The sequence below is a fragment of the Protobothrops mucrosquamatus genome, unplaced genomic scaffold (assembly GCF_001527695.2).
Source record: "Protobothrops mucrosquamatus isolate PMUCROS unplaced genomic scaffold, P.Mucros_1.0 scaffold4369, whole genome shotgun sequence".
Classification (NCBI taxonomy): domain Eukaryota; kingdom Metazoa; phylum Chordata; class Lepidosauria; order Squamata; family Viperidae; genus Protobothrops; species Protobothrops mucrosquamatus.
This window is the reverse complement of record NW_015390283.1, coordinates 139,558-150,128: the sequence shown is the minus strand read 5'-3', so window position 1 is coordinate 150,128 and position 10,571 is coordinate 139,558.

Here is a 10,571-nt window from a genome sequence, read left to right as displayed (position 1 = left end):
TCTCGACTCTTGCCACGTAAGATTCCCACCTCTCGGGGTGAGAGACGTCGAAAGCCTCTAATTGCCCAACCTTATCCATGATCGATGATCAAGATTCCTTCTTCTTCGGTCGCACGCACCCTCCAGCGATTTCGTACTGGCAAGATAACGCTGACTACCACGCCGTTTCTTTCCCGGACTTCTTTGGGTGAGTCTTCTATCTTTTCTTAGCTGTAGAGACTGGATCCCATCCTCGTCGCCAGTGTTAAGTCCTGGGAATAATGGCGCTTGAGACGATTCATCTTCAACAAGTCTTTATTGTTTGCTCCACTCTACGAACAACCAGAGCAGAGGCACGCAGGCCTCTATTTATACCCTCTGATCCCCGGGCAAGTTCAACCAATCCTGAGGCGGGCTTTTCCCGCCTTGCGCCTGCGCACAAGGCCGGCGCCGCTCAGTCTGGTCCCGGACAGCTTCTGCAAATGCCCGGGACTCTTGCAACGTCCCGAGCCTGCATCTTGCAGGCTCAGGACACAACACTCCTAATCAAAATCACTCTCTCATTTTAATGTTCTAACTGAAATCTTTTTTAGAGCAGAATAATTCTTGTTTGCAACTCAAGAGTAAATCTGATCATTTATTTTGGAAAAGTAATTTCAAATAGAAATGCTAACTTGAGACCAAGTTCCAGTGAATTTAGTAAACTTTTTTTCTGAACAGATTTGTATAAACGTGTGCTAAATAGCTAGTCATGTATACTTATTTGTATCCATGCTCCACTTTGACTACTAACTCATAAATATTCATACAATTGCATTTTTTTTTAAAAAAACTACCGGATAATTCTTTTTCAACTGTTGGGAAATATGTTCAAAAATGATGCTTTGGGCATTGCTAGAAACTTAAAAACAGCTTGGATCTGCAACCATAGACAATATTTATCCTGAAATTCACTCATGCATATTTATAAGTCTAAATCAAACTTTGGCTAACTTTAAATAAAAAACAAGTAACTTGCTGCTAAAGTTTAATCCAGGGCAGTGTTTTTCAAAACTAGGCAACTTTAAGATGTGTGGACTTCAAGTCCCAGACCAGCATATCTTGGTTCAGAGATGAGAAAGTATTCAGAAATGTTGACATTTGGTGGCTGCGGAATTCTGCACAATTTAAAATCTAAAAAACATTGATCTACAAGATGTCACCAGGGTTTTTGTTTTGTTGTGTTCAATATGTGTATTTGCCTAAGCTGCTTCTCTATATAGAAATTGGCATTTTCTGACTTCCGGGGGATTTTTTTTGTGGCTTTTGCAATCCCTTCAAACTACCATTGCTTAAAACTATTGGCTTTAATGTAGTTAGAAACAAAGACACAGAAAAGACAGAAAACTCCTGGTCCTCATTTATCCCATCCCTGAAATTAAAGAATGTCTACATCTTCTATGGTTGAATATACACACTGTACTATACTTTGAAGAATGAGCTAGAATTGTTAGGTACATTTTAATTTATTAATTTGTGTCGTGCCTTTATTATTTTTAGAAGTAACTCCAGGTGGAGAACATATCCAATACACCTTCCTCCTTCTATTTGCCCAACAACAACAACTCTGTGAGGTGAGTTGGGCTGAGATAGAGTGACTGGCCCGAAGTCATCCAGCCAGCTTTCATAGTAAGGCGGCACTTGAACTCACAAGCTCCTGCTTTCAACCCTGGTGCTTTAACCACTAGACGAAACTGGCTCTCATGTGTCACAGGAAGACATAGGCCATGTTTTATAAATAATGCTAGATTTGCACAATAGGATGAGTCTCAATAAGGACAAAACTGCTTCCTGGTAATTAACTTAATGCGTAAAACTACAGAAAATGAAAATGAAATAGTTTCCCCTGTAGGATGGTGGAATCATAGAACCTCTAGGATGTCAGAAATTAACAACTTCACCTCTCTTGAATCTGCATCTATTAATATTACTAAGTTTAACACCTAGTTCCAATCCAAATCAGCTTGTTCAAGAAATTGGTTTTACAGCAGAACTGAATTCAAAATATTCTCAATCCTATACACATTTTTATGGGAATACGGCATAAATGAAGTCAGTGGGACTTCCTGAATAGAACTGTGTTGAACTGCACTGAGCGTATATTTCTCTGTACTCACTCCCTCTCTCTCCTTATTAAAGATAGACCTTCTGCAGTCAATTTCTGTTCATCAAAAGAAGCTAGATTAAGCACAATATATCTGGAATTAAGCAACGGATGGAAACTGATCAAGGAGAGAAGCAAGCTAGAACTAAGGAGAAACTTCCTGACAGTTAGAACAATTAACCAGTGGAACAACCTGCCTCCAGAAGCGGTGAATGCTCCAACGCTGGAAGTTTTTAAGAAGAGACTGGACAGCCATTTGTCTGAAATGGTACAGGGTTTCCTGCCTGAGCAAGGGGTTGGACTTGATGACCTCCAAGGTCCCTTCCAACTTTATTATTATTATTACTAATGAATCTAATGTAAGAGGTAAGGTGTACAGATAGACCTTACTTACCCACTGCTTCATTTAGTGACTGTTGGAAATTACAATGGTGAAAAAGCAAGATTTGCTACCAGTCTTTACATTTATGACTGTCATGTGATCATCACTGGGCACTCTACAACTAGTCTACATTTACAACTGTTACAGCATCCCACGGTCATGTGATTGTCATATGTGTGCTTCCCAACTGGCTTGTAACAAGCAGAAATTGCAGAAATTAAACATAGATATACTTTGTCTGCAAGAGACACACATAAAAAAACAATATTACAAACTTTTGGAATATCCAAAAATTGGGAAACTACTACGCATCAGCACAACGACAACAAAAAGAGGAGGAGCTGTGTATGTTAAAGACAATAGATTCTAAAATGATTTATTCAGATGAGGAGGGAAGAATTGTAATGGTGGAAATATTTTTAAATCAAAAACAGATACTTTTGGTAGTAATATATGCACCAAACAATAAGCAAGAAGAATTTTATCAAAAACTTCATAGAAAAATAGTAGAAATGGAATATCAAAATATTTATTTAGCAGGGGATTTTAATGCAATAATAGATGGGACACTAGACTATAAAAGTAGTAAAACAGGAAAACAAGGAAGAAAGAGACTACCTAAGACTTTCTTTAATAAGATAGAGGAAATTGGTGTACAAGATACTTGGAGAGAAATGAACTTAGAAAAGCTACAATATACATTTTACTTGAACAGTCATAAATCTTGGTCCAGAATTGACATGATTTGGATGACACCTGAATTAAGAATCAATATGCAGAAATTGAGATAGAACTAGGCAGTTGGGCAGATCATAATCCCTTAAAATGACATGGAAAGGAACACAGAAAAAATTAAGATGGACTTTGAAGCAATCTATATTAAAAGAGACACACACAAAAGTGAAAGAAGCAGCAGGCCTCTACAAAAAGAAAACCAACAACTTAGTTGACAAAGAGGGGGAAATTATCTTAGATGAGGATGAAAAACTAAAAAGATGGAGGGAGTATATTGAAGAACTTTTTGAGGACACTAGGGATGATATAGATATGGGAAGTATAACAACTGGACCAAACATCACTATGGAGGAGATTGAACATGCAATAAAAATAGCAAAAACAAGAAAAGCCACAGGACCTGATGATATCCCAATAGAAATTTTAAAATTGCTGGAAGACAATGGGAAGAATTTTTTTACTGCAGCTCTTCAATCAGATATATGAAACAGGAAAGATACCAAACAATTGGCTAAAATCAACCTTTGTGACAATCCCCCCAAAAATAAATGCAAAGAAGCGTACCGAATACAGAACAATAAACTTAATGAGTCATGCTCTGAAAATATTCCTGAGAATAATTCACACAAGAATATACAACAAAATTGAAGAGTGTCTAGGTAACATACAATTTGGTTTCAGAAACAATCTTGGTACACGAGATGCGCTGTTCAGCATTCAGGTTCTTGTACAGCGTTGTAGAGATGTCAATCACAGTGTTTACATGTGCTTCATTGATTTTGAAAAAGCATTTGATAAAATAAAACACAGAAAACTATTAGAAATCCTGAAACAAGGGGGACTAGATGACAAAGACATCCAAATCATAAAGAATCTGTATTGGCATCAGGTAGCAAATGTGAGACTAGGCCAAAAATACTCAGCTGATGCAGAAATAAGAAGAGGGGTCAGACAGGGATGTATTCTGTCTCCACTGTTGTTCAATATCTACTCTGAGTCAATCTTCAACGAGGCACTGGAGAACATCGATGCTGGCATCAAAGTAAACGGTGTTTGGATCAACAATTTAAGATATGCTGACGATACAGTTCTGCTTGCCAGTAAGCATGAAGACCTTCAGCTCCTCATCAACAGAGTCACAGAAATACCTCAAAAACCAAGATTATGGTCATCAGCATACAACCCGTTAATTTACTACCAATAAATTCAGAAGGAATACCATTAGAAAAAGTTGAAAGGATCACGCATCTCGGTTCTAATTTACATGAAAGCTGGGACATGGCCACTGAAGTAAAGATTGGGATAGAGAAAGCTCGAACAACATTCTTCAAAATGAAAAAAGTCTTCTGCAGTCACGACATAAGCCTAAGACTGAAAATCAGGCTTGTCAGATGTTATATTTTTTCTATCCTGCTCTATGGAGTAGAGAGTTGGTCTCTGACAGAAGGCCACCTGAAGAGACTAGAAGCATTTGAAATGTGGATTTACAGGCAGCTGTTACATATAAGCTGGGTTGACAAGATCAGAAATGAGGAGGTGATAAGCCGCCTGGGAAAGCCAAGGGAAATCAAAACAATTAAAAAACGAAAGTTAGAATATTTCGAACATGTGATGTGACACCCAGAAAAATACGGCATACTCCATTTAATCCTCCAGGGGAAGATTGAAGGCAAATGAGGTCCAGGCAGAAGAAGAACATCATGGCTTCAAAATCTAAGGGTCTGGTTTGAACAAAACTCAGCAGCACTTTTTTGTGCGGCTGCTGATAAAAACAGGATCGCCAACATGATCGCCAACGTCCGATAACGGATATGGCACAAGAATAAGAAGATATTAAAAGAGAAAGAATTTATAGAGAATTAGCAATAAAAGAAACAGATTTTTTTCCCCAAAGAAAATAAAAAAGAAAATACAACATTGCAAAACGTATGGGACTTGGCCAAAGCATACTTTTGAGGTGTAGCCAGTGGTGGGATTCAAATATGTGAACAACCAGTTCTCTGTGTGGATGCCGCTTCCGGAAGTCCATTCTAGGCCTGGGCAATAAAAAATTAGCTACCAGTTCTGCCAAAGTGGTGCAAACTGGCTGAACCCCACCACTGGGTGTAGCTATAACTTATATGGCTAAAAAGAATAAAGAAAAAAGACAACAATGTGTGTTGTTAAAGGAAGAATGTAAAAAACTAGAACTTGAACTACAAATAAATCCACAAAAGAAAGTATTGAAAAGACAAATGGACATAATCAAACATAAACTAAATTTAATAGAATCGGAAAAACTGGCACAGCAAAGAAAAAAAAGCAAAGCAGAACTTTTTTGAAAATGCAAATAAACCAGGAAGATGGCTAGCTTACAAACTTAAAAAATGAAGGAGAAAAAACTGATAAACAATTTAGTAGATGGAAAAGGCTGTTTACAATTTAAAAACGAGACAATAAAAAAGATAATTAAAGAATATTATGAGAAACTGTATGATATGGAAGAAATTTCATGGGAGAAAACGATTCAATATATGGAAAAAAACTATGCTGTCAAAAATCCCAGAAAATTTTAAAACAATGTTAAATGAGAAAATAACAATGAGGGAATTGGCAGAGGCTATAAAAAGACAAAAAAATGATAAAACACTGGGACCAGATGGGCTCCTAGCAGAATTTTACAAATATCTATGTAGCGCTACCCCCGAAGGTACCACTAAAGTCCGGGCCTTCCTGGCCGCCTCTTCGGCTGGCTGTCGACCCAAGGGGTCTCTCACATTGGCACCTCTGCCTGACATGGCACGTAGCACGGTGATGTTCAGTCATGGTTGGCAGCCACGCACATAGGGCGGTGATGGTCGATCTCTTTCGATGGTAACTCATGTGGGATGATGATAGTTGACCTCAGGCAGTAAGACTTACAGGAGATGATGGTAGCAGCAGCTGGTGTACAAGAGTAGTAGTTGGTCCCTAATAACAGCAACCTGCTTAGGACAATGTTAGCCAGTCTCTGATAGTAGCAACTTGCCTATGACAATGTTAGTCAGTCTCTGGTAATAGCGACTTGCTTAGGGCGATGGTAATCAGTCCCTCTCTGGAGCTCACAGGGGCTCTCCTTTATCCACTCTCCTCGTCTCTCTCTGCCCTCACTATATGTAATCCCCCCCTTCCCTTCCTTATCCTCTTTTTTGCCTCCTCCACCAGATCCTATAAAAACCCCTCTACTTCTCATTAAAAGACATACCCTCAACCCGGTCAAACTCTTTCCTGGCTCTCCCTTCGCCCAGCTGCTTCAACAAGGGAGAAAAAATAAAACTCCTCAACCTACCCTCTCTCCCAATCTTCGTCTGGCCTTCTTACTCTCTATCTCTTCGCTCACCTAGCTCTGGATGGCAGGCTCCATTAAGCTAAGCTCTCTCCCCTTTTTCCTCAGCTGGCTCCTCTGATCTCCCACCAAAACCCTCCCTCCGGTCTCTTTCTCCCCCCCCCCCATCGGCTTCCTCCTCCCTTTTCTTCTCTCCTCAGAGCCACGCCATGCCGCCAGACCCACAGCAGCTGCCGGAGCTCCTCATTTCCCTGCCGAATCGGCAGGTTCCTGCAAAACCTCTCAGCCGGCCCCATTCTCATGCCAGCTCTGCTACATCTACAAGATACACTAAGTTTACCATTGAAAGAGGTCTGTAATGAGCTTTTATTAGAAGCCAAACTCCCAAATACATGAACAGAAGCAAATATTATTCTGATACCAAAAGAGGATTTAGATCTGACATAAATAAACTGATATCATTATTAAATGTGGACTACAAAATCTTTACTTCAATAATAGCTGAGAGACTGAAAATATTTTTTGATTGAATTTATTCACCCAGACCAAAATGGATTTCTACCAAAAAGACAAATAAAAAATAGCTTAAGAATTATAATGGACATATTGGAATATTACAAAATGCATCCAGGGAAGCAGTTGGCATTAGTATTTATAGATGCTCAAAAGGCATTTGATAATGTTTCTTGGCAATTTATGACTCAACAATTAAAAATAATGGATTTTGGACAAAATTTTATAAGTATGATTGAGACAATATATCATAAACAAACAGCAAAAGTGATTGTAAATGGAGATTATACAGAGAACTTTGACATAAGAAAAGGCACAAGACAAGGATGTCCACTATCCCCATTGTTATTTATTTTAACTTTGGAAGCTTTAAATAGAAATATTAGTCAAGATTCAGAAATTAAAGGACTGGAGATAAAAGGTGAAAGCTACAAATTGCAAACATTTGCAGATGACTTGGTATTCATCTTAGAGCAGGGGTCCCCAATCCCCGGTCCGTGGACTGGCACCGGGCCGTGGCATGCCAGAAACCGGTCCGCGCAAACAAGCAAAGCCCCATCCATGGCATGCAGGCAGTACATGAGACCACACCCCCTCTGGTCCACGGAAAAACCTCTCTCCATGGAACTGGTCCCTGGTGCCCAAAAGGTTGGGGATCTCTGTCTTAGACTTAGAGGAACCTTTAGAGATGATTCCAAAATTATTGGAAAAGATAGAACAATTTGGAGAAACAGCAGGATTGAAGAGAAACAGAGAAAAAACTAAAGTGATAATTAAAAATTTTAGAGATAAAGAAAAAAAAACAATTGTCAGAAAAAATAGATTTACAAATAATTAAAAAGGTTAAATATTTGGGAATATATTTGGCAGCAAGATGTTCAAGGATAAAAGAAGATAATTATATAAAATTATTAAATCAAATAAAACTTGACTTGGAAAAATGGAAAAATCTGCAATTGTCGATGTTAGGGAGAATTGCTATGGTGAAAATGAATATATTACTAAAAATACTTTTGTTATTCCAAATGATACCTATAAAACTAGATATTATTTTTTGAAAACCTGAATTCCTTAATTTTAAAATTTATTTGACTTTTTCAACTTTCTAATCTAGGCTACAGCTCTTGGATTTTCACTCCAGCACTGCCCAGAGACGATCAGGCAGATGCTGCTACCTAGATTTTGCTATCTAGGTGCTGCTATATTCCTATTTAGACAAGAAAAACAAGAAAAAGGAGTTATATAGTTATGTTTATGGTTATGTTAAAAGCAATTAAAGCCCAGTGACAGAATACTAAATGAGATTGGAATGAAAGTCACAGTGACTGAACACATGAAGTCCTGTCTTATCATTTATCAAACATGTTAATGTTGGCCATGTTTACTTGGAAAAAAGACATTCACTCTTCAGTGAGTCATTTCTTTTTATACTTATATTCTGTCAACTCAGTCACGGCCCTTTAACCTAGCTTCCAAAGGAAGGAAGGCTGTTTCCACTAATTCTTGCAAATTCAAGAATGATCTGAACTATTCAGATCCTAGCCAATTCGTGTAAGAATTGTAATGGTTTTTTAAAGGATGTTTGCGTGATCTCTCTTTTTAATCCTCTCTCCCCAGACCATTTTGCTTTTGTGCTATTTATTTACACGAATATATAATATAGCACAAAAAGACTCAGAGTGGTTTACATTTTGACAAAAAAGATAAAACAAGTACAGTAGACATAATCAGTATAACCAAACCCACGGAAATCAAATTGCCATCAAGTCCATTGCCCCGAAAGCACATAGGAATCGAGGGAGCAGGTAAGATGGACTTTTTCAAGAGGCATAGTATTCCACAGAATGGGAATTGCCACCAAGAAGGTATGTTCCCATCATGCATGGGAGGGACCCTCAGTAACCCCTCTCATGAGAGATGCACAGAATGAGTTACTGTGGGGTTCTTGGGGTTCTCTGAGCTTGATTGCTTTTTTTTTTGTAGACACTTCATTACCAAACTAGATGACATCACCAGTACACTGATGATGTTATCTAGTTTGGTAAAGAAATGTCTACAAGAAAATAACTACGTTCAGAGAGTTCCAAGGATTCCACTGTTTAGCCCTGAACTACAAATATTCTTTTCTATCAGGACAAGCTACATTTAGTGAGAAAGACTATCCAGAGCTTTGTACAATTTTATAGGTTAAAACTACCATCTTGAATTCAGTCCAGAAGCCTACTAGCTATTGAATCTTATTGCTTCTGTTAGGAACCAGATCACTGCATTTTATATCAACTGCATTTTCAAGTTTTTTTCCAAGGCAGCCTAAGCACAAAACAATGAGAGAATGAGTCACAATTGTAAATGTTTCCTAGTCCAGAAAGGGTCACTGGAAACTAAGTGGAACGTATGTGATCAAGACTTTCTACTTGGTGATCCAGAGGAGATTTCAGTCCAAGAAGACTCAAGTCACAGATGTCCTCCCCTCTTTTCCAAAACTAACCTCGTAACTGGGATTGAGCCAGTTGGATCAATTAAACAGAGATATTGGGTATGAGCTTGTTTGGATCCATCAGTTCTGTTTAGTTTCTCCTGACTGGGAAGAATTCAGATAATCTATTTTGTTTAGGATCCTCTTTAGCTGAAACTCCATCAGCACATCCATAATCTTTTGCCAAAATAGGAGATTTGAAATTGAGCAGAAGTTGTGTATTACAACTTGATCAAGACATTCCCTTTCAAAATAGACATTTCTTAAGAAAGTTTTAACCACCTCCCAAATCCAGCCACAAACATCATGCCTGGTCCTTTATAAGTTATAACTAGAAGCCAGCACGGGTTTGTTAAAAACAGATCATGCCAAACCAATCTTATTTCATTCTTTGATCTGGTGACTAAATTGGTGGACTAGCAGAATGCTGTGGACATGGTATACTTGGCATGTCTATTTTGTCAGCAAGGCATCTGACAAAATAGACCACAACCTACTTCTTGGAAAGCTTAAAAAAAGTGGGATAGCATCATCATCAGATGAATTTTTAAGTGGCTGACAAACTGTGCTCAAAGAGTAGTCCTTAATGGTACTACATCTACATGGAAGGAAGTAAACAGTGAGGTACCACAAGGTTCTGTCCTAGGCCCGGTACTCTTCATCATCTTCATAAATGACCTAGATGAGGAAATAAAAGGGGAACTTATCAAATCTGCAGATGCACTAAGCTGGCAGGAATAGCCAACACCCTTGTTGAGACTCTAGAAAAAGTGCAGAGAAGAGCAACAAAGATTATTAGGGGACTGGAGGCTAAAACATATGAAGAAGAGTTACAGGAATAGGGCATGGCTAGTCTAGTGAAGAGAAGGACCAGGAGAGACACGATAGCAGTGTTCCAATATTTGAGGGGCTATCACAATAGGAGGGGATCAAACTAGTTTCCAAAGCACCTGAAGGCCAGACAAGGAATAACAGATGGAAACTGATCAAGGAGAAATTCAACCTAGAACTAAGGAGAAATTTCCTGACAGTGAGAACA